The sequence below is a fragment of the Rhinopithecus bieti genome, unplaced genomic scaffold (genome assembly GCF_001698545.2).
Source record: "Rhinopithecus bieti isolate Rb0 unplaced genomic scaffold, ASM169854v2 scaffold_2077, whole genome shotgun sequence".
In the NCBI taxonomy this organism is placed as follows: domain Eukaryota; kingdom Metazoa; phylum Chordata; class Mammalia; order Primates; family Cercopithecidae; genus Rhinopithecus; species Rhinopithecus bieti.
In genome coordinates, this window is record NW_016803882.1 from 1,733,256 (window position 1) to 1,739,531 (window position 6,276).

At 37.2% G+C, this 6,276-nt stretch overlaps 1 protein-coding gene across 1 annotated transcript in view; it reads right to left on the minus strand.

Annotated features, from left to right (window-relative positions):
• LOC108518461 (protein TASOR-like) overlaps positions 1-5,816 on the minus strand; it is a 19,285-nt gene extending 13,469 nt beyond the window's left edge. Inside the window, exon 1 of the mRNA XM_017856863.1 lies at positions 5,664-5,816. The gene's annotated coding sequence lies outside the window, so the exon portion shown is untranslated. The remainder of the gene's footprint in view (positions 1-5,663) is intronic.
• Positions 5,817-6,276: the final 460 nt, after the last annotated feature.

The window sequence follows — 6,276 nt, forward strand, 5'->3', positions numbered from 1 at the left end:
CTAGAAATGTTTCCCCATGTTTTTCTGCAGCAATACTAACGAGGGATAGATGTCAAAGTCTGTCACCTCTGAACCCTGCATGTACTTTAAGCTCTGGGATGGAAAGCTCAAAATCAACACAACATTCAAGTCTTAGAATTTGTAGTTATACTCTTGCTTGTGGGGTTTTAATTTTGGTCATTACTTTTTAACTAATATTTTATTATATATTAAGTAAAATAAATGTAAAAGACAGATGAGAAAACTCATATGATAGAGAAGCTGTGTGGATGAAATAGAATTGGAATCTTGTATATCTTTCTGTAGACCAGGAACTCTTAATTTACACTGTGCTAACATGCTGTCTCATTTAAGCCAACTACAACAAAGTATAAGTGCTTTGGATGGAATGCCTACGTCATAATTACATCATTTAGAATAGGTTCCAAGACAACCTACATATAGTAGGTAATTTTTTGTTCAGTAAATGAAACTCTGGGAAGTATTTTATCTCTAAGTTTAAGTGGAAACACAAGTTCATACAAGGTATTTAGCTATGGGGTGGGGGTTGCCTAAAGTAGAGATTAAAAGTATTCAAGTACGTTTTTTTTTTATAATAAAGAAAATAAAATTATTTCTTTGGAGATCTTTAAAGATAACTTAATAATTTTCAAATCCATCAGATTGCTAGTGATAAGAACTCAGTATCCAGCTGGCCCAAAGTGCAATATAAGAACCAAAACGCTGACAGCTAAGAGAAATTGGGATTCCACAATATTTAAGAAATGTGCGAATGCCACCCAACTCCAGATATAAGACTTCGTTTCCTTTGCTGCTATAACAAATTCTCACAAACTTAATGGATTAAAAAGCATAAATTTATTATTTTAGTTACATAGAGAAGTCAGACATGACTCTCACTGGGCTAAAATCAAGGTGTCATCTGTCTGGATTGTGTTCCTTTCTGAGGTTCTAGGGGAGGATCTCTTTCCAAGCTGGCAGAATTGAATTACCAGCAGTTGTAGGATTGAGGTCTCCATTTCCTTGCTGGCTGTTAGCTAAGGACATTTCCCAGCTTCTAGAAGTTACCCACAATCCTTGGCTCATAATCTCCTTTTTTCATCTTCAAAGCCAGAAAAGGCATATCTCTTTTTTCTTTCATTTCTGCTCTCTGATCCATTCTTCTGCCTCCCTCTTCCATTATTAAAAGCTCCTGTGATTAAACTGGGCCCACTAAGATCACCTCAGATACTCACCCATCTCCAGGTCTGTAACCTCAATCACACCTGCAAAGTCCTTTCTGCCATGTAAGGATGTAAGGGTGATATATTCACAGTTTCTGGGGATTAGGATGTGGACATCTTTGGGGGAGTATTATGCTGCTCACCACAGGCAGATTCTGAACTTGGCCCCTCAATGATATGAGGAACTTGTTTTTCCCCACAACTCTCCCTCTGCTGTGCAGAGCTTTATCTTTATCCATATCCAGCTCCCATCATGGTCGGAAGAAGGAAGCTCGTAGCAACTAGGCTTCCTTGCTCATAGCCACCAGAAGAGGATTTCCAAGCAAGTCTTATGCTATGTTTATTTAAATATAATGACTAGGGCCGGGCGCAGGGGCTCACGCCTGTAATCCCAGCACTTTGGAAGGCTGAGATGGGGGGATCACGAGGTCAGGAAATCAAGACCATCTTGATCTTGATCTTCATCAAGACAGGGAAACCCCGTCTCCACTAAAAATACCAAAAGTTAGCCGGGCATGGTGGCAGGCGCCTGTAGTCCCAGCTACTTGAGAGGCTGAGGCAGAAGAATGGCCTGAACCAGGTAGGCAGAGCTTGCAGTGAGCCGAGATCGCGCCACTACACTCCAGCCTAGGCGCCAGAGCAAGACTCCGTGTCAAAAAAAAAAAAAAAAAAAAAAAAAAAAAATGACTAGGCTTGTACATCAATAAACTCACAAAGCAAGGGGAACTGGACAAAAAATGGTTAGGCTAATTATAAAAGATGATCTAGAATTGTTAGGAAAACTGTAGTCTACTCATTTGGCTACCCTTTTTCCTACATACCCTACTTCTAACACATATACTTTCAAAAGTGCTCATTTACACAAAGTACTTTCAATCTACCTCACAAGGAGGGAACAACCCAAAGTCTCATTGAATTACTACATCCAACTCCAGATCCATGATGATCACACAGATGAAATGCCTTCGTTTCCAACAGATCTGGATATAGACCTAAATAACCAACATTCATTTAGTGACATATGGCTAAGTTTAAATTATCTAAACCCAAAATACAATCATGGAGGAAAAAAAACAACTGAATTCTAAAAAGTAAAGAATGCTAACAATTGTCAGTATTAACTTGTCCTTGGCATATATATCCTTCTGTAAAGAAGCAGCTGGGATTCCTTGCTCTCAAAATTCCAAAGGCTAGTAACCATAGCAGGAGATCTTGTTCAGACAATGGTTGAGACTAAGAATGTCTGTCTCTTGGCAACAAGTCTCTGGGACCTCCCCATCATCCAAGGCCCTCAATCTATAATGAACTTCATGTACTGAATTTCAATTTGAAACCATCAATTTCTACCCCCAGATTGCATTTAAAATACAGCCATGTGCCATAATAGACATTTTTGTTAATGGCAAACCAAAAACACAATGGTGGTCCCATAAGATTATAATGGAGCTGAAAAATTCCTATTGCCTAGTGGTATCTTAGGTCTCATAATGTCATAGTGTAATGCATTACTTTCATGTCTGTGGTGATGGTTGTGCACTGCCAGTCCTATAAAAGTATAGCATGTATGATTATGTATAATACACAATACTTGATAATAATAAGTGACTATGTTGTTGGTTTATGTATTTAGTATACTATACTTTTTATTATTATTTTAGAGTATATTATCTCTCCTTATTAAAACAAATTAATCGTAAGACAGCCTCAGGCTGGTCCTTCAGGAAGTATTTCTGAAGAAGGCATTGTTATCACAGAAGATGACAGCTCCATGTATGTTACTGCACCTGAAGACCTTCCAGTGGGACAGATGCAGAGGTGGAAGTCAATGATATTGATGATCCTGACCCTGTGTAGGTTTAGGCTCATGTGTGTGCTTGTGTCTTAAGTTTTTAAATAAAGAGTTCTAAAAGTTAAAAAAAAAAATAGAAAACGTATATAGAATAAGGATAAAATATTTTGTACAGTTGCACAATGTATTTGTGTTTTAAGCTAAATGTTATTTAAAAAGGGTCAAAAAGTTAAACTTTTAAAGTTTATAAAGTAAAAATATTACAGTAAGCTAAGGTTTATTATTGAGAAAATTAAAAAATACATTTAGTGTAGCCTAAGTATACAGTGTTTATAGTGTCTACAGTAGTAACAGGCTATACCATACAGCTGAGGTGTGTAAGTAGGCTACACCATCTAGGTTTGTGTAAGTCCACTCTATGATGTTCACACAATGACAAAATTGCCCAGTGATGCATTTCTCACAACATAATCCTGTCATTAAGCAATGTGTATCTTTACTGTATGAACTTGAGGTAGTTCCACTTACTAGGCAGAAAATACTCAAAAGGAGGTATTTTCTCCAAATAGGAGAAAGAAGGTATTTGGGAAAGATTTTAGGCAACAGATTTGTGCTTTACCACATCCTTATCCCCTGTTAAATCTCATTTCTTTTAAACCCATATTCACCCTAACTTTGGAAAGGATTAATTCTCTACTTCAAGCTAATCTTGCAAAGCTGAACTGTGAAACTAGGCCACAAACAGAGTGACTCTTTTTTATTGAATCTGAATTTTCTATGATTGAAAAAATGACCTTTCTTGGGTCTAAACGGGAAATGGTCAAGGCACTCTAATACGCTGAGTTTTCGGTAGAATTTTTCTCAAAAACTACAGACTCATGAAACACAGGTTCTGTGCCCCAAGGTACAGATTATCACCAACTTCCCATTTGAGAATTCTGCAGTGGGCCGGAGTGGGGGGTCCTCATTGCCCTCTTCCCTTGAACTAAATCCATATTTTAGAATGTCTTTCCTACAAGTACCCCTTTCCCAGTACGAAATTCAGTTCCAGTTGGGTTATTGTTGATTTCAAATACAGAAACCCGTTCAAATTGGCTTGTGTTGCCAGACTCAGTTTTGCACTTTGAACACAAAACAAGGTAAAACTCAAAATACACTAGGAGAATGAGACACAAATCAATATATTGTAGTAAGTACCATAAAATGAGTATAAATAACTATGGGAAACAAACGAGTTTTTGTCTAATTGGGCAAACAGCCAGGAAAACAATAAATCCTAAACATGTTGGTCATTTACAATGTTCTAACATGTCCTGTCTATCACTGGGTACTTGTTCTAACTTTTCTGTAACACTAACAGGGAGAAATAACTGGTTTGAAAGGACAAAAATTTTAATGTCCAAAATAAGCAAAACCAAAGAACAGTGTCAGGAATTCATTTTGGATCAAACTGTTTTTCAACTTGGAAGTCACTGGATATACCTAGCCCTTTTTTAACCCACAAAGCTGTGTTTTTTAGAGGAAAGGCAACATGCCACAACAATTTTTTTTTTTTTTGAGATGGACTTTCACTCTTGTTGCTCAGGCTGGAGTGCAATAGCGTGATCTCGGCTCACCGCAACCTCTGCCTCCCAGGTTCAAGCGATTCTCCTGCCTCGGTCTCCCTAGTAGCTGGGATTACAGACGCCCGCCACCACGCCTGGCTAATTTTTTGTACTTTTAGTAGAGATGGGGTTTCTCCATGTTGGTCAGACTGGTCTCGAACTCCCGACCTCAGGTGATCCGCCCGCCTCAGCCTCCCAAAGTGCTGGGATTATAGGCATGAGCCACCACGCCCGGCTAACAAATTCTATCATTCCCATTAATTCCAAATCTCCAAACTGACACCAAGTGTGGCAGCATGTTTGAGTTAAGAGGAATCAATTCTAAAATATACAAGTCGAAACATTCCAAAACGAGTTCCACATGTAGGTCTATCAAACTCTAGTTAGGTTTTAAGTTAAACAGTGAGAAATGGCAAAGGAGACAAGTTAGAAGAAAATAAACGCTAAATTGTGCTCAAACAAAATCTATACCTATAAATAAAAAATGCTTACAATGAAAACTTTGCATATGATTTTATTCTTATGAAAATGACAATAATATGCCTTCCAAAGAAGCTGGAGAAGTACTTTAAAAAACTATGTGTGAGAAATGGCATCAACATAGAAAGGACAGTTCTAGTGGAAAAGCTAGAAACAGCTGGCTACAATCCTCCCAAATAAAAACATCAACCCAGTCTCTTAAGGGCTGGGTTCAAGAGTAAAAGGAGTTACTTTTGATTACTTTGACTGCTGTTTTACATTATCTAGGAGGTGTGAGGGATCTACAAATTGGCTGCTTAATAAAGGTGCTGATGCATGTTTCTGAAAAATTTATCAAGGTTAGAAAATTGGAAGGGGGTGTCTGAAATCTCACTACATTAATACATAAAACTAATCAAATCTCACACTTAGCTTTCAATGTTACAGAGGACTATGAGAATGTAACAAAAAATAATGTTTTCTTAGTAACAACTTACTAAATCTCAAATGGTAGAAATAAATTAGCATAAAACTCCATAGTAAGAAACACAACAAACTCTCAAACACGTTTAGATCATAGTAACTTACCTCTTAGTAGTAAAATTTTTTTCCAGCTCCTCATTGTGAACCAGTTTTGTATCCCCAAACTGCCATAACGACTGCAGATCACAGCTTACATCAAGCCTGCACTGGTTAAGAGTATCATGTATAAAACTATACTCTCTACTATTGGTGTAACAAGGTGACAAGTAAACTAAAGGTAGAAAAAGAGAAAGCAGTTGTTTGCATTTAAAATGACATTACTGGACATCTGTACAATGACAACTGTATCTCTAAGACACAAAATAACCAAGTACGAATTTTCATTAACAACGTAAGGCAACAATTAATATTTAAGGTTCTACAACAGTAATACAGACCTCCTATACTTTATATAAATGAAAATATGAACCATGATTTTCTCCACATACCTATTAAGAGTTCTTAAAAGTTGACACATACAAATATGACAGTCCCAGAATACTCAACTTAAGATGTTGCAACTCTGACTCCACAATGCACATCATTACACAAACCTGGCAGCTACTGTTAGTGCATGAATGTTTGACAAGTAATGATAAGGCAAACTACACATTAGAAAACGATTGGGTTATTTTGATTTGCAAAAGTACAAGAACATGCGTGTAAGATGTTGCCTGAT